A 25,164-nucleotide genomic window follows, 5' to 3' on the forward strand; every position below is an offset into this window, starting at 1 on the left:
CCGATACCGGTACCCATCCCTAATGGGGAGTAGACTTCATCACAGTAGATATCTTTTTTATAGTGCTGTAACTAAGTTTAACAATATAATCCACCCACTATTAGCATCTTCAATGCCCTGTACCAACCCAGAGCAGAGGACAATTATCTTGTTAATAATTTTGCCTCCTCACTACATATGACTTTGGATACTGTAGCTCATGTGAAAAAAAAAACAAAAGAGCCTCAAATCAGAAGTACTTGACTCCTGGGTATAATTCTCAAACACTGAGCTTAAAGCAGATCATAAGTTGGAGAGTAAATGGCGTGTCACAAATTTAGAAGATCATCATTTAGCCTGGAGAAATAGTTTGTTGCTTTATAAGAAAGCCGTCTTGGAAGCTAGAACATCTTGCTATTCATCATTGATTGAAGAAAATAAAAACAACCCCAGGTTTCTCTTCAGCACTGTAGCCTAGCTGACAAAAAGTCAGAACACTGTTGAGCCAACCATTCCTTTAACAGGAACTAGTAATGACTTCATGAACTTCTTCACAAATAAAATTTTGACTATTAGAGAAAAAATTACCAATAATCATCCCACAGATGTAACATTATCTACAGCTACTTTCAGCACCACTGATATTCATTTAGAGTCTTTTTCTCCAGTTGATCTTTCTCAGTTAACTTTAGTAATTACTTCCTCCAAATCATCAACATGTCTTTTAGACCCCATTCCTACAAGACAGCTCAAAGAAGTCCTGCCATTAATTAATGCTTCAATCATAATTATGATCAACCTATCTCCAGGGCTGGACTGGGACAAAAAATCAGCCCGGGCATTTTGACTAGAGACCGGCCCACCAGGTATTACAGGAAAAGCCATAAAGCCTTTGAATGAAAACAGATGCTGTTGTGACAGTGATGTACACTGTCTTGTTGGTATATTTATGATTTCTATACATTTTACATCAGATAAAAACTTTGGTTGTAAGATTCAGATAATTATTTAATAAAAGTGAGACATTTTAAATGAGAATAAGAAAGAAAAGTATTTCTTTGTGCCCCCTTTTCCCTGTTAATGCCCTACCTGGCCCCCTGGCAAAACTTTGCTAGACCCGCCCCTGCACAGTTACCAGCTGTCAGCTACTTAGAAAAAGATCCTGGTGTTATTTGTCTCTCAGAAACAGTTCATAACTTCAACTCATTCATGTCACCTAAAAGGTAAACCTGTTTCTCCATCACCTGTTCAGCTCTGATGATTCAGTAAGGACATCGCCTGGTTTCATCTTCATGTTTCCCTCTCACCACATATCCAAACTGACATCATGACCAGCAGCTTTTACAGCTGTGGCTCCAGCAAACATCAGCTGATACTAGAAATTAATATTAAATAAATTCTAACAACTAGGGATGCACCGATACCGGTATCTGGTATCGGCCTCGATACCACATTTTCTAAAGTACTCGTACTCGTTAAAAGTCCCCCGATACCGGGGACCGATACCACGGTCTGAGAAATGTCTATGTTTGAGCGGCATTTAAGGGGTTAATCACAGGCGCCGAGTGCCCGCCCCCAGGCCCCGGCTACAGCTCAGAGCGGGGAAAAGGCGAGGCGTGACATGTCAGCCGTGTGGAACTATTTCAAAGTGAATGAAGATGACAAAACAAAGGCGGACTGCAAATTGTGTCAGCGAAATTGTCCAAAGGAGGCTCAAAAGGTAGCGCATTTAACACAAGCAATTTAATCAAGCACCTAAAATCCCAACACGACAAGGAGTACAAAGAGTTTACCCACGCTTCTAAACCAACACAACCCACGCTGCAGCAAACTCTTGCAAGACGAGAGAAAATGTCCAGAGACAATCCACGTGCTGTGAAAATAACACAGGCAGTTATCGAGTACATTGCATTGAGTGACCAGCCACTCTCGGAGGTAGAAAATGTTGGATTCCTGCGTCTCCTCCATGTTCTGGAGCCCAGATATGATGTCCCAAGCCGCCACTACATGACTGACACGGAGCTGCCTAAACTACACGAGTCCTTGAAAAAACATATCCACAGCCTACTGCAAGCCTCCTCTGCGTTTAGTTTCACCACGGATATTTGGACAAGCAGTGTTAGCCCCGTGTCGCTAATTAGCCTAACCTCCCAGTGGATAGACGCGTTTCACGCCGCAACGAGCCATATTACATGCCAAACAATTCCGCGGCTCGCACACCAGCCAGGCTATAGCGCATGTGTTTGAGGAAATGCTCCAGACATGGGGTATACATAAAACATCAGTACATGTTGTGCTTCGTGACAATGCCAAAAACATGATTAAAGCCATGAATGACGCAGGGCTCCCAAGTCTGCCGTGTATCGCGCACATGCTCCAACTGGCTGTTCACGAGGGCTTATTAGCACAGAGGAGCATAGCTGATGCTATAGCAGTGGGGCGAAAAATAGTTGGGCATTTTAAACATTCCGCCTTAGCCTACTCCCGCCTCGAGAACATTCAGGGACAGCTCAACCAGCCAATAAAGAGACTGCAGCAGGACGTACAGACGCGCTGGAACAGCACGTATTACATGCTCCAGTCCCTCATAGAGCAAAAGCGAGTGCTGGGAGTGCATGTGTCCGAGCATGAACTCCCTGACTATCTCACCGCTCACCAATGGGCTCTTATGGAGAAGACTGTTGCCATCCTCGCCCCCTTTGAGGAACTGAAACTAAAAAGGTGAGCAGCCACGATGCACTAGCCTCTGATGTCATCCGAACTGTGACTGTGCTAGTGAGACTTCTAAACAGAGAAACAGACGAACAAATTTAAAATTAAATTTTGTTTTTTTATAATTATTTATTCTGTAATATGTTGCATACAACATGCTTTTCATTTTAAATAAATGTTCTTAATTCCAAACTATTCCCTTGTTGTTTGTTTTTTGTTAAATTATATGACTAAAGCTGTTACCTGTAAATTTAAATCATGTTTTTATTAAGTACTCGGTATCGGTATCGGCGAGTACTGAAATGCAAGTACTCGTACTCGTACTCGTTTTCCAAAAAAGTGGTATCGGTGCATCCCTACTAACAACAGCTGATCAAGTTTAAACGTGCTGCTGTTGTTTAGCGCGACATCCGGCGGTTTCCTCTTTCTGGCGCAAAGTGGGCGATAAGCAAACAAGAGAGAAAAGCCGATCAGCTGATCATTGATCAGTTTCATGATTGAAGGAGCAACAGGAGAGGGAGGGGGAGAGAATGAGAGAAGAAGAGGCAGCTGACAGCGTAAAAAACTCCGTCATGCTAACTAGTACGCAGTACGAGTTATTGTAACTGACTGTAAAAAGTCAGCACAACAAAAATAAACTACACCTAAACTTGGTTTATATCTGACCCAGATAGACTGCAGGTCATAACTTCTTACCTGAAGTTCAGTTCACCTGACACTCGGACCAGCTGGCGCCTTGGGTCTCTCTTGCCTCTCCTTTCTCTCATCCACCTGCTGGCCTCCACCACTTGCTAATGTTACTGAATCTGTGGAGTTATTTTTACACACCGGTCAGCATTCAGCTGGCCAACCCACCACTTTTCATTGTTTATACCATTACAAAAAAATAAAAAAAATCATCGGCCCTTAAAAACGAAAAATCACATCGGCCCACCGGGCAAATGCCCGGTATGCCCGATGGCCAGTCCAGCTATGCCTATCTCTAATAATCGGCTATGTACAACAGGCCTTCATGCTGGCAGTAGTTAAACCCTTACATAGAAAGCCATCTCTACCCAGCTAAGACCCAGCGGTCTTAGCTAATTATAGGCCAATGTTCAACCTTCCTTTTATATCAAAAATTCTTAAAAGAGTAGCTGTCAAACAGCTAATAGATCATATGTAGAGGAATGGGTTATTTAAAGAGTTTCAGTCAGGTTTCAGAGCTCATCACAGTACAGAAACAGCTTTAGTGAAGGCTGCAAATGATCTTCTTATGGCCTCTGACAGTGGTCTCTGTGCTCAGCCTGCTTGACCGCAGTACAGCGTTCAATACTGTCACCATAATATTCTATTAGAACAATTAAAACATGCTGTAGGTACTATAGGTACTGCGCTGCAATGGTTTGAATCATATCTATCTAATAGACTCCAATTTGTGCATGTAAATGGAGAGTCGTCTTCACACACTAAGGTTAATTATAGAGTTCCACAGGGTTCAGTGCTAGGACCAATTCTGTTTACATTATACATGCTTCCCTTAGGCAGTATCATCAGAAAGCATAGCATACATTTTCACTGCTATGCAGATGACACCCAACTCTATCTGTCCATGAAGCCAGATAACACACAGATATTATGTGTTATCTGGCTTCATGGACTGTCTTAAAGACATAAAGACCTGGTTGGTCTCTAACTTTCTGCTTCTTAATTCAGATAAAACTGAGGTTATTGTATTTGGACTTGAAAATCTTAGAAATATGGTATCTATGAGAGATGAGATGAGATAGCCTTTATTTGTCAGTTGCAGTTGCCCACAACCGAGATGACAAACCTTGCCGACCGTACATACAATACACAAACATCACATTGGGGAGACAGGTCAGGCTAGGTAGCAAGGGAAAAAAAACATTGAAATGTGTAACACAAAAGGATAGTCCAGGAATGCACAGATATCAGCACACCATAACACAATAAAACACAGACAAGCAACATGGGAGAATATTCCAGTGTGTACAGCTGGATCTGGTACCGCTGCAATCTTCGATTGCTCCTCCAGCTGATCCACTGTCCGCATTGGATGGGAGGTAAGCATGGGAGAAGGCATTGGATTCGGGGGAGGGAGGGTGATAGTGAGGGCGTATCAGTATCACTCTACATGTTTGGTGCATGTGATTGTGTGTGTGTGTATCCCGTGTTCAGCTGAGAGAAAGTGTCACCGTGCCCGGTTAAGCGAAGGTCAACAGTCTCCAGTGGACCCAGGTGGCCTTGAAGGAGGGACAAAGAGTTCTGACAACAATCCTGTTATCATGGAGAATTTTGTTGTTCCAGTCAGCTTCGACCTTGGCAGGCCTTCAGCTGGTGCCAGTGGGATAGCCGCATGAGTGAAGATGGTGAATGTTTGGGTTTAGTGCGAACAACTGCATCCAATTTTTACAGTTGGTCTAATGTCCATCACTGGTCACCAATTCTCTCAATTCCCGTTGTTCTTCTCCAAGATGCTGTCGAAGAAGCTGTAGCTGCTTCTTGTTCTTTGATAAGCCAGGTCCAAGCCAGCTCCAATCAGCCAGAACTTTGTTATCGTGGTTCCGAATTGGTAGATGTCGTTCAGTGTCCTCCATCGAGAGTGTCGCCAGACACACGACGCAACCGACCATCAAGTATCCGCCAGCAAATGTCTCCGCAGAACAATCGGGGTCTCCCCAGCCCAGGAAGGTGTCAATTCCATTACGAGACCAGTTGATCAAATCCATAAGTCTTTAGTTTTTAGAGAACAAGATTGAGAAACTCTTTGAGGGTTAGAGTTAGACGAGACTAGACAAAGACATAGAAGCAGGAGCAGGGAAGATAAGGGAGGGAGAGGGTGAAAGATGCGTCCGCCTCCTCCGAGAGCCAAAGAGGGAAACTTACTCTGGATTGCACTCTGGCCTTTGTCTGGGCCATTGCAACACCTTGAGTTTTTTTCTTTACCAGTCATTTCATTATAGATGTGTTGCTATGTTTAGAATCATTGTCTTTTTGGAGGACACAATTTTAGCCACATTTTAGCTGTTGGACAGATGGCCTCACAAAACCTTAGAAATGTACCTTCTTTTTACTATATTAAGGCTGAACTTGCAGTTTGGGTCCCCCTTGTGGCTGCATGGGTTCTATACACCTGTATAGTCCACATATTGCAAGAAATTGTTCTTTCCTCAGGTGGCTGGCTGTTACACTAAAAGTGATTCAGCTGATATGAAGGAAAATAAATTATCCTTGCCTGGCAGATACAAAATGAAACCACAGAAACAGGCATCCAGCTTCTACAAAGAAGGTGTAGATTTTAATTAACTGTGTTTTTAGCTTCCAGTCAGAAACTTGATTATATGATTCTGTAATTTCCTTATTACAATGCTTGTTTTGATCAAAGTCTTATTAAGCATCAAAAACATGAATTGTTGTTCAAAGTTAACAGCCTTCTGACTGAAAACGCCGAAAACAATATTGACAAGTGATTAGTGTAAAAAGGCAGTTCCTCCTTGATTTTTAGAAAGAATTAAAAACAAATTGAATTTATCCCTATTTGTTTTGCTTTTAGAGTTCTTTGTTATAACTTTAACTTTATCATGTTCAGCCTTCATGAACATGCAACATGAGTAGATTTAATTAAGTTTTCAGTAAGATTTGTGATAGCAGAGTGAGAGCAGAGGCACGAAGCTGTCCGTGGTTATTTTTCCGTTCAGAAAAAAAGTCAGTGAAGGGAAACCTGCAGACATGAAGACCTCTCACGATGAGTCAGTGTAGTGGAGGAGCCATCTGACTTCACTTAATTTAATGTAACTATGTTTCTGCACATGCAATTTATTGCTATTTTTACAAGTTATCATCAGAAAACCAAAAAACAAGACTAAGTTTTTTCTATATTTGAATCAAAGGTGTGTACTGAAGTGAGCGTAGAGACTTGTGAAGCTGTTTGTGGTTATTTTGTAATAGAGACAGTATCTATTCTTAAATTCACCACAAAAACATGCAGCACCACACATTTCAGCCCTGAACACCTTTAACAGACATACTGCTTGCCTGTCATTGTTCTTTAGACCAATCTATCAGTAAAATATCAATATTGTCCTTTATTGTACTGTTAAACACTAAACACACCAGAGCAAAACTAGTAAAGAAGAATCCTTTTAATGGTCAATCTTTGGTTTTCAGAAATCATTTTGTAACTTTCTAAAAAATCATGTTTAAAACATTTTACAGTCTGCAGTAATTATAAGAAATGAAAATAATCGTTAAGAGAAAGAGAATGAAAATCACTGACAAACATGCAGATTCTGCCAAAAATATGTCTGTTAATATGACTTCACACAGTGGCTTTTGATTTAATTTGGTCTGAAAAAAAAAAACCCCCAACAACAACAAAATAACAGCAAAATCATGTCCTGTTTCATGATTAGTTTTATTTATGTTAAAGAGACCTCTGTATAATGTAGATTTTTTGTTGCTCAGAGACAGACTTAGAAATAAATTGAATCTTCTTTTCATCAAACAAATGCCAGTAAGAGCACAAGGAAACAGGAGGCTGAAAAACCACAATAACTTCTTAAATTATATATAATGTTTTAATTTCTGCTGGTTTACGACATTATTTGTGTATTTACTTAAGAGCATCATCACACACTTAAGACATTCGGGTGAATTACTACAGAGAATCAATAGTAGGTTTTTTGTAAAAGATTTAACAATAAATTCTATTTAAAAAAATCAGTGTGAAGAAACACAGTCGATTGGTACATAAAATGTAAAAATTATAATTTTAATAATGATAACTTAGAGGAGTAACAAAAGAAAAGACAGGATGGGATTAAAAAACAAAAGATAATCCAACAGAAAATATGAACCCACAGAATCCAAAACTTTAAACAGCAGAAACACACAGGACCACTGACTGAGCACAGGAGGAAACACGACCATAACAACAATACTGACAAAGCAGGAAACAAGTCAAGGAGAGGAATTACAAAGAACGGAGACACCATAAAATGTATATTATGGATGCTGAAAGTTCCCACAGGTTTGTGAAATTCTGTCATTAAGCCTCAAGAAGAGAAGTCTGGGGGTTCAAGCTGGGCATTCAAGAGAAGACTGGGTAGTTTCATACACACAATAGGTGCATGAGTCTTTGTATGTTTGACCAAGACAATGTGTCTCAGTGCTTTATAGTAGAATAAATCTGTGTGTCTGTACCTGTTGGAGTGACACCAGGTGCTCCATCAGAGCTCAGTTTATTTCTAAAGCTGACAGCAGCATAATGGACAGGCTCCTGTTCTCTCAGCTGATCTGACTGTACGGTGCAATAAAGAGGAACCACATGCTTGTTTTTAAAGTGGACTCTGCTGTAGTAGACTTCAATCTTTTCCTTTGGTTCTGCTGAGGTGTCTTCATACACAGGACCAGGACTGAGCTGATGAGATAAACAGCATTTATTTTTTACTGAATTTGAAATTTGACACCTTTTACTGTATGTTGGGAAAATGACATGACCACTGGAAAGATATAAAAATCTACAAAGTTTTCTTTAACTCTACTTTCACCTGTTCAATTTGGTCAGAACTTTCAGTTGTTGGAGACTGACCAGAAGTTCTCTTTTTCCTGGTTAAAGTGAATAAACAGGAAAATAAGTGATTTTAGAGCAGAAAATTAATGTATTGTTGTGAACCAACACTTACCTAACACACCAGCAGACAGTGAGAAGTATTAAAACCAGCAGAGCAGCAGAAACTCCTGCAGCTGCTGGTGTCCATGTTCCTGTGATACTTTGGACAGTGAGAGTCTTTGGAGCAGAGCTGATATCTTTGTTGGTTTTCACAGCACAGGAGTAGCTTCCTGCATTCTCCCTGCTGACTGGGTCTAGGATCAGATGTTTGTTCTGGTTCTCTCTCGGGGTCAGAGGTCGACCGTTCAAGTACCAAATGTAGTTTGTGTTGTCAGTCAGAGGACAGCTGGTACTGCAGGTCAGTGTGACTCTCTGACCCTCTGTCACCACTACAGAAGGACTCATCTTCACTCTCAGCTCTGAAAGAGGAACATTGGTCAAAAAATCTAATCTTATAGCAAATCTGCTCTACACATTGAGCTTAAATTTTAAATGAAGCTTGTCTACAAAATCTATCTTCCTCCAGTTCAGTGGTGAAAATTATTTATTAAAGAAGTATATTTGAGTACAAATTCAAGATACTTAGTACACAATATGTATCTGAATTCTGACGTTTTACAATGATTTTGGTATTTGGGCTTTATTCTTCATTTATGTAAATTGAGTTGTAAAACAATTCTTATGCAATATGAGAAATATGCATTATTAATAATAGTGAAGGCAGTTTAATTTAAAGTTGAGTATTCAGAGAAATACAATTCTGAAAGGACAAGAAACCTACAAATTATTAATATGATTTCCTGCACTTCAGCCTAAAATACCCAGCAGTCTGAACAAACAGGGTTCAACACTGATTAACTCTCGAACACCCACAGCTACAAGTTGCTATATATACACTGTTTTTTAATTTAAACACATTTTTCTGAAAACATGTAAAAAACCTTTCAAGGTTTGACATGCAGAGAATGTGAACTGTGTTAGAGTGTAACATTCATATTTTCTAAAATTAAAGGATCTGAATATTTCTTCCACCTCGGCTCCTGTTCAGACATTAATGAGTAAAGTCTGCTGAGTAAGAAGTTAAGATTTACCTGTGACAATCAAAAAGACTCCAGGCAGATCAGACTGTGTCCATCCTTCATGATCTTTGTTGAATCTGAATGTGTATCCTCCTGAGTCATTCTTCTTCAGGTTGTTGATGGTCAGGATGTGTTGGTTCTTCATGTTGTCCTGATACTCCACACGACCTGCAGCCTCAATCAGCTCTTCAACTTCCACTTTATCTTTTCTCCATTTTTTACTCCAACATTTAAACTCTGGCTTCATGTTATCAGGATGTGAGTATTCACCTGTGATGTTCACTGAAGATCCTTCCAGAGCACAGATTCTCCTGCTGACATAATTCACAGCTGAGCAGTTCTTACAATGAACACCTGAAATATAGATGGAAGATTTAAAGTTATTTGAAAGACCTTCATAATTATAATAACTAACAAAATAAACATAGTACTAAATTACTCACAGACTTCTGCAGACTGAAGATACTTGTTGCTTTTAACTGCACAAGAGACGTTTGCTCCCCAGTTCCACAAATTAGGCCGATATTCAGCAATAAAATGTTGATTCTCACTGTAACTTTGTCCATTTCTGTACCACATGTAGGCATTTTGAGGGTCAGTCAGTGTACAGTTACTGTTACAGGTCAGTGTGGCAGACCCCTGTTTTTCCCCTGGAGTCCTCAGTATGTGGACCTCTTTAAAAAGATAATAAATACATTTTCCACTTGTCACTATGAGATATAACAGTCTTCGTACTATGTGTTTAATAACATTTTCTGTTTCTTTCTTTTTTCTTTTAGAAATGAATGGAGACAATAATTAAAACAAATTAAGAGGTTTGGTTTTGCAATTTGTTTGAACAGTTTTTCTGGAAACGTCACCTCTGGGATATGTGATGGAGCACGGCTCATCTACTGATGTCTGACCGTAAGAACACATTCTCCCTTTAGCATAGGTCACACTGAAGCAGGTCTCTGTGATGGAATCTGTACAACAAAAGATGTATTGAGATATACTGAGATCATTCTTAAATTTATACTACTTAACTGAAATTATTCTGTTTGTTTTGTAGAACAATAAACATCATGACTCACCCACAGAGACTTCAGGGGCTCTGAGATCCTCGTAGCCTTTGACTGCACAGGAGTATGTGACTGCTTCCTCACTGCTGAGCAGCTCTTGGTACCAGGGAGACCAGTCCTCATAGAGAAACTCTCTGTTCTTGTACCAGATGTAGGCTGCAGGCTTTTCAGTCAGAGGACAGCTGCTGCTGCACATCAGTGTTACTGTCTGTCTCTCTGTGGCAGGAATCACCTTTACCTGCAGCTCTGAGAGGATGATGGAGAACAACTTATACAATGATGTCATTTGGAAAATAATCAGTGAGCAAAAGTCACTGTACCTGCAACAATTTGAAGAGTAATTCCATTGTACCAACAGCGTCCTGGACTGTCTTTAGTCTTCATACAGCAGTAAGTGTTTGCATCACTCTCTCTTAGATCATTGATGGTTAAAGTTGGGTTTTTCTCTTCAGACATGTTGTACGTTACACGTTGTCCATCCACAGAGAGCTCACTCTGAACATACTCTGATCCATTCAAGTCTATAGTGAACCATTTGCTGCTTGAAGTCAGATGTTGATGTGAGCAGTGCAGATCCACTGATGAACCTTTGAGAGCACAGATCCTGGTTTCTCCTCCAGTAACACCTTTAACACAAACTTTCATTAATAAACAGATTTTTTTTGTTTTACTAATGAGAGAATTTATTTTATTCTCTATGTAAAAAAATCAGTTGAAATCCAAAAGTAATTTGTAAATCACACCAACAATAATCATATCAACTTTTATACTTTTCTCTGTCAGTATATAGAGTTACATAAATGATCACTCATACCTGAGATCCACAAAATAAGTCCCAGAAAGTCTGTCAACAACATGTTGGCTGCAATCCAACCTTAAAAAAAGATAAATAAAATAAATAATTAACTAATAATAATAAACAAAAAAAACCCCTGCTCTGTTCAAATAAAATGCAGCACAGAGTTAAGGATAGTGTGGACTGAAATTGGACTGCTATTTTAAATAAGGTTGCAAGCAAAACCAAACATCCTTCCTCTGTTTTTTTCTCTATGAGCGCGGCCTTTTTTATGCCCTGAATTAGGAGGAGTCAAGAAAAATTCTACGTTAAGGTTATCATTTTATTGTTGTCACTCTGACCAACAGTAATTTATTTGATCAACAGTAATTTATTTGATCAACAGTAATTTATTTTACTGACGTTATGTTTTGAGCCTTCAGTGAGTTGTGCAGTTGTGTTAAGCTGTGGAGTGTTGATAAAACTTGTCTGCATTTGGTTTATGATGGAAACAAACTTGTCATGAAGAATGTCCAGGCTCGTCCTCGGTGATCATTAAGTGTACTGCAGAAAAGTCCAAAGTAATTTAAAAAATCAATACATGTATAAAAACATATAACATATGACTTCTATGTTTAAGTAAAACTGAACTGAATTGAAATTGAACTTATTTTAACACATGTGAAGACCAAAAGTTCGTCACTAGAACACGATTCACTAAATGGTGAAAATTCAAAAAATGACTACATGTAATCAGTAACAGGAGCTCAGTGTGTGTGTGTGTGTGTGTAGCTTGTACAGTAGAAGAGGAACAATCCATATGTCACCCTGTATTCTGTGTAATTATATTGCAGGATTTCACTGCAACATCATGCAAGTTTTCTACATTTCACACACCAGTGATGATCAAATAAACAATGAGGGATCACTAATTACATTTACTCAATGTAAATCATTTAAATAATCACTGGTTTTACTGGAGCTTATTTTCTGTAATATATTAACACTGAGATAATTACAATTATTAATTATTAATAGTCTTAATATACTGATAATTTATAAAGTAATTTTGCTGTCACTAACACTTAAACTCATTCTTTTCATTATCAAAAATCTTCACACTGAAAAAGTCTAAAATAAACTTTTCTGCTACTTTTTTTCTGTGTATTACATTCTAAAAGTGTCAAAACCACTGTTGGATAGAAAGGTGTTAAAGTGAACAATGAGGTCAAGTGTAATGCAGCAGCTGGGGTGGGGTGATGGTGGTGTTAAGGAATCATTTTGACTGCTGCTTTAATCTTCTTTGTGGATTTAAGTAACCACAGTCTATATAGGCCCATGTCACATGAGACATTATTGCTGCTTTCCAACATCTAAACAGTATAAAAGTAGAATTTGCCAAATGTTACTTAAGAATACGATCAGCTTAGATTTAAATTGTCTGATGAATTTGCATTGAGTCTTATGTCTCTTTCTCATTATGTTTCTGCTGCTACCCATAACCTGCAGTGACCATACACAACACAGTCCACCCTTTACCACAGCAACACAGTTTATCACTTTAAACTGAACTGCAACACTGTAAACTACCCAGTTTAGCCTGGACTTAATGTCCAATATAAACTTTAAACAACATAAAATTACCATTTAATCATTATTATTTAATTTAGTGTCAAAAACTCTTCCCAGCACGAAACATCCAGTTAACCTCAGCAACAAATCATCTGAACATCTAATATATGATTAAATCTCTAAAATTAGAATATAGCTGTAACCCTGTTTGAAATGTAAATAAAAACTAAATGCAGTGATTATGTTAATTTCTCAAACCCATATTTCACAATATTATCATTTTTTGTATCTTAACAAGAATACAAATAAAACCAGAAGGCTGTCGTTCCATTTTCATTTGAAAGTTAAAAGAGTTTGAAGAGTGAGAGCAGACAGTAGGTTGATTTTTGAAAGAACTTTCTGTTTAATGGATACATTTCCAAGACAGGTTTATTGCAGCACTTTGTGTCCTTCGTATTACTTTCTGATGATTTGCAACTTTGACTACTAAAAGAAACTCTCAACCTCAAACAGTTTCTCAGCTGGCTTCGTATTTTTCATGTTCCACAAAATACCCATAAACCACCTCACGTCTCTGTACACACAAATTTCCAAAGAGCTACACATGCATACAAACTAAAAAGCATTTATGTTTTTCATTTCTTCTGTTTATGTTCTAGTTAAGAGTGTGAAAACCACACGCAGTTACAACAAAGTGTGAAAGCCACTGACAAACACTCCAGCTGAGGTGTCTCTGCTATAAAAATGAACATTTTCCAGCCACAAAACCGATCAGAAAAACGTCCCTTTTAACCACTATGGTAACAACCTATTCTTTCGTGATCGGGCAACAGATCAGCTGTGTTGTTCTTACTGAAGATAGATGTTATACTGAAGATCATCCTGCTCTGCTATATATGAGATTAGAATTCAAGCAAACAGACAAACAATAAAAGCACCAAGTTATTTAACACTCAAGATTTATTTTTTATCTCATTCAGCAAAAGAAATGCTGGTAATTTGAAGGAGTTGCAGGTTTTGTAAGAATTGAAAGCAGGGGCGATTTTAGCCCATTTTTGGGGGTGCTTAATCAAAGCACCGCCAAAGATTTCTTACTTTTTTTTGACAATATTTGCTGTTTGTGTGACACACTGCTAAAAATATAAAAAGTATACAGTAGTTGGTTGAGACATAACATTTTAACAACAAAAGTATAGATCCCCCCCCCCCCCCTCCCAAAATGGTTTGTTCCAGCTCGACGGTCCCCTGCTCTGACTAGCGCCGTTGCTGCCAGAGCGCTGGTGGCTGAGACGCAGCGGAGCGGAGGTGGAAGTGCCTGGCTTAAAACAGGACATATTAGCTACATTTAACCTTCAGTTACTCTTTATATAGTTAGGTAGGAGTCAGACCATGTTTCTTTTTGGCTGAAAAACATTACACCCAGGTAAGCTGGGTGTAAAAAGACTTGTTTTCCGGTGATGTTTGCTACCCTACAATCAGTCCTACACTGTAGTAAAATCAGCGACATCTGACCGTCCTTTGCTCCCATTGAAATTTACATCCTATTTTAAAATCTAAAACTTAAAATTGTCCGTAGCCTACTTTTGTTACCACTGTCCTGTTTTAAATGGATAATAACTAGCTAACTGACTGAATGCCCATTAACCTTATAACTCCTGTTGTGTGTGTGTGTGTGTGTGTGTGTGTGTGTGTGTTTTGTACAGAGAGACAGCCAGGTTCATAATGGATATGAGGAAGTTTTTTCCAAAAAACAGGAGCCACATTCAGGTAAAAGTGTAAAATCAAATGATCCATCAATAAAGGATAATGTTGGATCAGTGTTTCAATATTTATATCTTTTATTAGATGTTGATGTGGTTTGGTTATTTTCCTTTTGGTTGAAAGTAAACTGAGAGAGGACTTTTTGTTAGTGATCTTAATAGTATTTTTTCATATTAATGTAATTTTTCATCTAATTCAATACAATCTATTTGTGTATGATTGTCAGTCCAAAGAGGGAGAGAGGAAATAGGGAACGTGAGGAGAAAGTGAAAGGTCAGGAAGAACCAGGTAAGAAAACCTGATTTTACTCACACAATCTGGAAGTTGTTCTCTCCCTATATTAAAGCTGCTATACAGAAGCTGCAAAACAAACTGGGTTGAAACATTTTTGACCCTCTTTAACAACATTCCAACATAACATTATCATTGATTGGGGAGATTAAAATTAATGATATATTTGTATGTGGTTCAGCCACAACTCTACTGAAACCTCAGCCAGTAATAGGTAGGCCAACTTTTGGACCGTCCAGTTGTCTGTATGACTGCCGCAGTACAGTATCAGAAAGTGCCAAACGTGCCCTGGTGGAGTGAGGAGCTGTAAAGAGAAGCAGATGCTCTGTTTATATTCTAAAAATGTTTTAAGCTTGTTTCAAAGATTCTGTACAGTAGCTTTAAATGTTTTCTAAAAGCACACATGCACTTCTCAGTGTTTCTTAAACTTTTTACAGTGTGAGAAAATGTCAAGCTCTCAAGTACCACTATGAAAGCATGAAACTCATAAATCTTACAACACAAAATTAGTCTTATTAAATTAGTAAAATTAGTGTCTGCAGTAAAGATTTTTATTTGTAATAATTTATTCTGTTTTGGGAGTGTTTTTTTATGTATGTGTATTATATTATACATACACATTAAAAGTGAATCTCTGTCCAAAAAATGCACTCAGTTTACTTTTTACTCAGTATGAGCATCATTCATTATCCTCCTCCAGTAATTTAGGTTAGGATATGTATTTTTTTTTTTTTTATTCCAATCCATTCTTCCTTTGCAACATTGAAATAACCTTTATCAGATTTGATGGGTTTTTTGCAGACTTTTCAAAAAAGTGTTTTGCTTTTCTTTCACAAATGTGGGATTAAATTGTGTTAATATGTACAAAACAGTGATGTCATGTTTTGAGATGAGGACCCAGGCACAGAGAGACTTGTTGAACTTAAGAATCATATGATTTAAGAAAGAAATTTGCAGACTTGCACAGAGATGGTAAAATTATGATGACTGATAACAGAGACAAGGACAGAGAGAAACTGGTTTAAATGCACAAAGGAGACAGCCATAGAGAACTTGGGACAACTGGAGACATTTAAGGATGCAGAGACTTAGAGGGACATGAACGAAGTCTCATTGTGACGAGTAAAGTTTATCTTGTGTGACTGGGCAGCTCTCTGGGTGCTCAGCACCCCCAAAGCTCTGATCCTAGAATCACCCCTGGTATACATCATCTCATTTCTCAGAGATTCATGTTCAGACATCTTCTGACACATCAGATAATGTCAGACTGACCTGTAACAGCAGCTGTGCACCGACTGAACCTGTAACTCAGTACATGTGGTACCACAACAGAAGCAGAAACTACAGGAATCAAAATATTTCAATTCTTGCCTCTGCAAAAGACAAGTTCTCATGTGCTGTAAAAGACCACGAGTAGCTTCAGTCTGCAAAAGTCTGTGAGTAATACACAACTTTTTTCTGTCAATTAACTATAAATAAAAGTGTCAGCATACAGCTCAATCAAACAACTTTAAATCTTCCATCAGGAGGGATATTAGGCCCCTTATGTCAAAATTATTCATGAGCTTTTTGAGTGATAGGTTCTAATGAATTATTCATGAGCTCCGGAAGTAATAACGGAAGTAATAACGGAAGTAATTAAAAATATGATATTCATAAAAATATGATATTCATAAAAATATGATATTCATAAAATTATGATATTCATCCAAAATATGCTACTTCATAGCTCCTTGCTTTTTCTCCCCTCAAAAACAACTAATTGATTATTTGGAAAGATTTATTTTATATCAAATAGCATTCTTTTATTTTTAAGCTATTAAAAAAGTTTTTACTTTTTTATGCTTAAAAAACGCCATCTACTGGTGGGTCAGCGCATGAGCGCCCAGGGCGCGCGCCCGCGCCTGTGTCTCTATGCGCGCGCGGGAGCGCGCCTCTCTCTCTGCATCGGGCCTGTGTGTTTCTGGGACCGTGCTTTTGTGTGTGTGAAAACATGTTAAACCAGTATAAATGTGCTTAGTTAAACTTGTGCTTTTGTAACGTTCAGTATGGCCAGACATACAGGGTGCATGCCTTTCGGGAAAACTTTATTTCAATTTATATGCATTTGTTTAGTCCGAACAAGGAGATTTAAAATCAAACTCAGAATCGCAAAAAGAAAAAAGTCTTGCGATCTCCCCGAGCATAAACGCACCGCTGCTCCCAACATAAAAAACTTTCTCAAAAAACTATTTTCTCCCAAAAAACGCACCACAAAAAACCCCATAGAATTACTCGATAAGACTCTCTCCCCGCTCCCAAACCCCGATCCTTAGGAAATAAGCAGGGAGAAACTCCTGAAAAATCCTCCGTATTTCTATCCAAAAACCCCTAGAATAACTTCTAGGCAACCCCTCGTATACCCTAACCCTTATATTCGATAACTGGGAAAAATCCTGAAAAAAAACCCCTTAGTCTTTTTTCTTCAAAAAACCAGCACTCTCACTAGCTCCCTCTAAAATTCAGCGCAGAGTCTAAGTCCTCCTTTCGCTCTTACTCTCACCGAAATGCAGCCAGAGCACAGTTTTTCCCTTGTTACTCGTTCTGTCTCAGTACCCCAAATGATTCTTTCCCTTCGTTCAAAATTTGCGCCTGAGACCAACTCCGCCTGCCAGGTGTACCTAACTGCCCCGCTGCCAATCACATAACAAAGGGGCGGCTCCACTCGCACCCCCGGTTAGCCAATCGCACTCAGCTCGGATTTTTATGATCTCCCGCAGAGGTTAAGACTTGCTTCGGTCTCTCACAAGCCATCTGACTTCGGAAGCATGGACAGCTGGCTCTCACTCAGGTTAAATAATTTAACATTTAGGCCTAAATGTAACTCTTCTTTTCTACCGGAAAAAAAAACCCTATGCAAGAGAGATTCCGATTTTGGGGCTATGCCTTCAGCCTAAGAGAGAGTAAAATCTTTTTCTATCAGCTAAAAGCAGATGGAAGTTTTGGCCCGCTCACACCGCGGATCGCCTTTACTTTGTCTAATTGGGGTGTTTTGAGCCTCATCGCGATGCCCGAAGTGCAGAAGAGCCTGCGGGAAACGAGCGCGCAACAACTGCGAACCAGGGATCATCAACAACTGCCGTTGCTTTCCCTATGTGCATATCAATCGGTAAGTGTTAATCTTCCTGTCTAACTACATTTTTGCATTTTCCTTTTGACCATTCTCGCAATCCTTTCATTTAAGAAAAAATATATAACAATGGTTTGTAACACGTACAATACACCATCCATCCATTTGCTTCCACTTATCCTTTTTCAGGTTGCTGGAGCCTATCCCACGTACAATACACTTTAAAAATATATAGAAGCTCAAGTTTAACTCCCGTGAAAGCTTATACATTACATCTCTACATCACCTATCATTTCCTCATTAGGTATCATTTTATGCTCCTTTGATATTTTGCTAGTTTGCGTGTTTTAAAACTCTTTTTGTTTTTCTTTATATTTTTAGACTCTGATTTAAGCCAGATGTGTTAACCTGATCCCTGCGAAACACCAGCTCTGCGTGGATTTTGACCGCGAGTGACCGGATGTTGTTTCCAGCCTGAGGTTGCCTGAAATGCCGTGAGGCTCGTTTGAAAGATCGCGCCCGAGACCAACTCCGCCTCCAAGGCGTGCCTACCTTTAGCTGCCACCAGTGAGATATCGGAGCCGGGCTCCACATATCCAATCAGGAGCACGAGCAAGACAGCTTTTGCAGACTCTCCAGAAATATACAAGTCCTTATCAACTGCTCTGCAACCCAGTGTTTCTGGTCCCCTCACTAACATCGCTTTTTGAGATATTTTTATGAACCACCAAAAAAGCAGTTTTTATCCCCCCCCCCAGTACAGAAGACTGGATCTGAGGGCAGCAGCGGGGACAAATGATTGTAATGAAGCGACGGACATTTCATGGCTGGTCTTAGATATTCGTGAGTTATTGTGTCTTATGGTGAAAAGTGCATAGTTTTGCAAGAGGCATACAAGCACTGTGGAAAAAGTAATCGTGTTTAAGTCCTCTAAAACTGTTTTTGTGAACACTTTGCTCCCTACGTTATGCTTTAAAAAATGTGATACATGTAATGTGATCATCAAAGAACATGATTTTTTTTTATTCTTATGCTTTTAAAGTGTGTCAGATTATCTTAAAACACTTATTTGTATGTTATAATGTTTTTCTTACACCATGTGTAATTTTTATACACACCTTGTTCATTGTATCAATGTGTAATTATCTCTCTTTGATAAATAAATAAAATATTTAATCTTTTATTTGTGTACTTTCTGGTGATTCAATAAAAGATTAGTCACCTATCGCTCTGATAAACACATATGGCTGGAAGAAATGTTTGATGGAACAAAGGAAACAAGTGTCTTGCTGCTAAACTTTTAAGTCACCATGGTTTAAATGAGAACTAGCAGCCCTAAGTCTTTATGTAAAACATGAAAAACTCCATATCAGTGATATCTACAAAGGTGTACTCATTTCTTTGTTATGGTACTTTACTGTTCCAATGAAACAAAAAGAAAATCTCATTTTAAAGTACATTTTCGGCCATCCTGACCTATTTTCAGGGTCAAGAATGTTGATGTTAGACTGTGTTTTAAATCAGGTTTTGATCTTAAACTAACTATCACAGCACTGATTTTTACTGATTACAGTTGTAATCTCAATTAGGATCCCAAACTGGCTTTTCTCCAGTCAGTGTTATGGTGAAATTTAACTTGTTCTTTTGTGTAATTGCACATGGCCTATCACAGGGCCACTTAGTAAGCTGTACAGCAGAAGTTTTCAATTCACTTTTGTCAGAAAACTTCACAGTATGAGAAGTTACAGCACAGTTTCTCCAAATGTGTGCTTCTTTTTCAGTCAGCGTGCTTTTAGAGCATCTACATTAGCTCACGTAGTAAAAGTACAATCAGTAAGTGTACTTTAACATTTGAGATTCCGAGTGACTCTTGCTTAGATCATGTGAACAATTTCATCAACCTTTTTTTGTATAATGCATCAAACCTGTTCAAATCAGTTTATTTTCAATTTATTTCAACTAATCTAGAGACAAGGAACTCCTTTTTTAGCTTCTGTGATGCATTTACTTCTCACACCTTAATCTAGATGTTAGTGTTCTCAAAGTTAACATGTCTTATGTTACCATCATGTATTTCTAAAACCCAGCCTCAGTCTATGCCCTATAGACTCTCACATGGAAACACCATTGATCTAGATATTCACAAATTTCATCATGACATCTCTAACATCTAAAGTTTTTGTTGCTTTTATGTTTTACATAAAAAGCTTTAGATTTTCAAATGAAAGCAAAGTGACATGCAAGGATATTTTTTCTTTTGTGATGTTGCTTCAGCAATCTCAAATACTAATTATTCTGGGAATTTTTATGGTCAAACTATGTGATTTTCCAAAGGTGTGTGTGTGTGTGTGTGTGTGTGTGTGTGTGTGTGTGTGTGTGTGTGTGTGTGTGTGTGTGTGTGTGTGTGGAGTAAAATGACCTTCTTATGATGTTGTCACCATGAATCATTCAGGATTAACAACACAAATTGTATCGATAGCAGAAACAGTCTTATAACTTATAATTCTCACACGTTACCGCTAGTTTTACAAACACAGTCTTCTTCAGTTCTGTTTATGTAGCTTTTATGAAACTGATTTTCCATAGTACAAGTAGCATTTAATCTTTCTTTGCTCTCCAGTATAAATGCAAGAATTTTCAGGCTTTTATTGAAACTGTCACAAATGTAACACTCAATGCCAAAAACAGGCTTGATCAATGTTTCTATGAACACTGCTTCGTATATAAACAGCTCTGAAACCCTCCTTTATTATTTTTTTAAAGTACTGCAGAACAGGATCTCTGTTACTCTCTTTATCTCTAAAAAACCCAACCAAACCGGCAATCACTTTGTAGAGGATTTTCTTTCATGTATGTATTGATCACATTGTTTATTGGTAATGCTTTTAGGTCACTGTTTTAGCATCTCTGCCCCATACTCCATTTCAAACAGTTAGACAGATGGTGGGGCTCTGGTAAGGAAGTTGGGGGAAGCAGACAACTCCACAGGAAGAGTCTTTTTGTCTTTTCTCCACTGTAAGAAATAGCAAGGGAGTGTGAAACTTTTTTTGGGGGGGGGAAAGACCAAAGGTGTGAAAACAGCTGTGTACTGCCTTTTGTTCCTGTAGGAGGTATTTAACTGAGAGCCTCTGCTCATCGTCTGCCCCAGCGATGGCAGTCCCTCACCAAGCTTGGTTTCTGTTCTTTGTCTTGATTAAAGAATGTTAGCTACCGCTTATCGCTTGTCTGCAGGCTTTATTAAATGGAAAACTTCCACAACAGCCTCTAAACAGTGGTTTATGGCTCTTTATCACCTGCAACACCATGTAACACTTGGATGTTAGATTCTTTTACCAGTCAGCATTGTTAGCCCCAACCCCCAGGCTCCAGGTGTCTGAGCTCTAACCCTGGCTGCCAAGTGTACCCCTGAGGCCTTTGTGCCTTTTACCACCAGACTAAGTTTGTAGTCCTATCTACTAATATTATTTAATTTTTTTATTATAGCACACGGTGCAGTTAGGTTACTACTTTGACTTTCTCACTTTGAGCACATTTCTGACCCGATACTTTATCAAACTTTTTACCTGAGTGTTTTGACACTAGCAGCTGTACTTCTACTTAAGTAAAAATTGCCTGCACTTTTGCCACCTCAGTTGCCACTTTTCTGGAGTTTGTACAATTTTTATATTTCAACGTTTTACGTGTTATCCTTGATCACAGTTCTAAACAAGTTAACTTTCTTGACATCAAAGTAACCCAAAAAAAAGCAACTATATGTCCAGTTATCTTTACTCCAAACCTGGTTTAAGGCTATGCTGTTGTTTTGATATGGCCATACAAATAATATTAAGTTGAATTAATCTTAAGAAAAATATGGTTGTTTCATGGCTACCTGTTCAGAGAATTTGCAGGCTTTTATGGAAACTGTCACAATGTAACACTCTCACTGTCAAAACAGGGTTGATCCATGTTTCTATGAACACTGATTAATATATCAACAGCTCTGAAAATCTTTTTTTTTTTAAAGTAAAGCAGAACAGGATCTCTGTGTCTCTAAAAAACCCAACCAAACTGGCAATCACCTCTAAACAAATGGAAGTAGTTTATGCCTCTTTATCACCTGCAACACCATGTAACACCTAGATGTTAGACTCTTTAACCATCACATTTTCAAGGGTTTATGTGTTATCCTTGATCACAGTTCTAAAAAAGTTAACTTTCTTGACATAAAAGTAGCCCAAAAAAGACAAATATATGTGCAGTTCTTTTTACTCCAAACCTACTGATCGGAAAACATTATGTGATGCTGGAAGTTTTCATCCTATCCACCTCCAAAACAAGTTTACCTGTAAGCCAACACATTAGACTTAAGCAAATTTGTGAAATTCCTGAACAAATATGCTTTGTGCAGTAGCAGTAGTACTAGAACTAGTACTAGTAGTCCTAGTATTGTGCAGCAACCAGGCTTCAAGAGTGATCACTATTCTGGCTTGCAAATGGTGAAAACATGTCACAGTCTTAGCTGCAAATCAGAAGTGTTGGTAAATTTAAAAAAGGAGTTTAAACTTCAGGTTTGGCATAGACACAGACTTTATTAATGCCACACTTGGGAAGTTCACATGTTACACATGATTTAACTCACCTGCTAAATCCCCAGAGCAATAACCCCATCAGCATCATTAGCCTGAGTGTTGATCCTCCAGGTGAGTGAGTGGAGTTGTGTGTGTGTGTGTGTGTGTGTGTGTGTGTGTGTGTGTGTGTGTGTGTGTGTGTGTGTGTGTGTGTGTGTGTGTGTGTGTGTGTGTGATCAGAGGTGAAGCTGCTTTCTACAAAGTCTCATCAACAACATCTTTAGAAACAAACATCAACAACCAGGAAGAGTCTAAAAGCTCTGAATATGAAACAGACCATTTACCAAACCCAACACTGAGCTCCTGCACAGTCAGATGGAGTGAAACATAATGTCCCAGTGGTGTTCTGTTGGATTTAGCAGGTGAGCGTTGTTGCCAGTCAAAACCTTTTTGGAAACTCTTTACAAGTATCAATGTAATTATTTGTTTTACAAACAAATGTATTGGTTTGTTTACTTGAAATAAAACTTTTTGGAAAAGTTTTATTTCAAGTAAACAAACCAATACATTTGTTTGTAAAACAAATAATTACATTGATACTTGTAAAGAGTTTCCAAAAAGGTTTTGACTGGCAACAACGCTCACCTGCTAAATCCAACAGAACACCACTGGGACATTATGTTTCACTCCATCTGACTGTGCAGGAGCTCAGTGTTGGGTTTGGTAAATGGTCTGTTTCATATTCAGAGCTTTTAGACTCTTCCTGGTTGTTGATGTTTGTTTCTAAAGATGTTGTTGATGAGACTTTGTAGAAAGCAGCTTCACCTCTGATCACACACACACACACACACACACACACACACACACACACACACACACACACACACACACACACACACACACACACACACACAACTCCACTCACTCACCTGGAGGATCAACACTCAGGCTAATGATGCTGATGGGGTTATTGCTCTGGGGATTTAGCAGGTGAGTTAAATCATGTGTAACATGTGAACTTCCCAAGTGTGGCATTAATAAAGTCTGTGTCTATGCCAAACCTGAAGTTTAAACTCCTTTTTTAAATTTACCAACACTTCTGATTTGCAGCTAAGACTGTGACATGTTTTCACCATTTGCAAGCCAGAATAGTGATCACTCTTGAAGCCTGGTTGCTGCACAATACTAGGACTACTAGTACTAGTTCTAGTACTACTGCTACTGCACAAAGCATATTTGTTCAGGAATTTCACAAATTTGCTTAAGTCTAATGTGTTGGCTTACAGGTAAACTTGTTTTGGAGGTGGATAGGATGAAAACTTCCAGCATCACATAATGTTTTCCGATCAGTAGGTTTGGAGTAAAAAGAACTGCACATATATTTGTCTTTTTTGGGCTACTTTTATGTCAAGAAAGTTAACTTTTTTAGAACTGTGATCAAGGATAACACATAAACCCTTGAAAATGTGATGGTTAAAGAGTCTAACATCTAGGTGTTACATGGTGTTGCAGGTGATAAAGAGGCATAAACTACTTCCATTTGTTTAGAGGTGATTGCCAGTTTGGTTGGGTTTTTTAGAGACACAGAGATCCTGTTCTGCTTTACTTTAAAAAAAAAAAGATTTTCAGAGCTGTTGATATATTAATCAGTGTTCATAGAAACATGGATCAACCCTGTTTTGACAGTGAGAGTGTTACATTGTGACAGTTTCCATAAAAGCCTGCAAATTCTCTGAACAGGTAGCCATGAAACAACCATATTTTTCTTAAGATTAATTCAACTTAATATTATTTGTATGGCCATATCAAAACAACAGCATAGCCTTAAACCAGGTTTGGAGTAAAGATAACTGGACATATAGTTGCTTTTTTTTGGGTTACTTTGATGTCAAGAAAGTTAACTTGTTTAGAACTGTGATCAAGGATAACACGTAAAACGTTGAAATATAAAAATTGTACAAACTCCAGAAAAGTGGCAACTGAGGTGGCAAAAGTGCAGGCAATTTTTACTTAAGTAGAAGTACAGCTGCTAGTGTCAAAACACTCAGGTAAAAAGTTTGATAAAGTATCGGGTCAGAAATGTGCTCAAAGTGAGAAAGTCAAAGTAGTAACCTAACTGCACCGTGTGCTATAATAAAAAAATTAAATAATATTAGTAGATAGGACTACAAACTTAGTCTGGTGGTAAAAGGCACAAAGGCCTCAGGGGTACACTTGGCAGCCAGGGTTAGAGCTCAGACACCTGGAGCCTGGGGGTTGGGGCTAACAATGCTGACTGGTAAAAGAATCTAACATCCAAGTGTTACATGGTGTTGCAGGTGATAAAGAGCCATAAACCACTGTTTAGAGGCTGTTGTGGAAGTTTTCCATTTAATAAAGCCTGCAGACAAGCGATAAGCGGTAGCTAACATTCTTTAATCAAGACAAAGAACAGAAACCAAGCTTGGTGAGGGACTGCCATCGCTGGGGCAGACGATGAGCAGAGGCTCTCAGTTAAATACCTCCTACAGGAACAAAAGGCAGTACACAGCTGTTTTCACACCTTTGGTCTTTCCCCCCCCCAAAAAAAGTTTCACACTCCCTTGCTATTTCTTACAGTGGAGAAAAGACAAAAAGACTCTTCCTGTGGAGTTGTCTGCTTCCCCCAACTTCCTTACCAGA

The sequence above is a fragment of the Pelmatolapia mariae genome, linkage group LG6, assembly GCF_036321145.2.
Source record: "Pelmatolapia mariae isolate MD_Pm_ZW linkage group LG6, Pm_UMD_F_2, whole genome shotgun sequence".
Classification (NCBI taxonomy): Eukaryota; Metazoa; Chordata; class Actinopteri; order Cichliformes; family Cichlidae; genus Pelmatolapia; species Pelmatolapia mariae.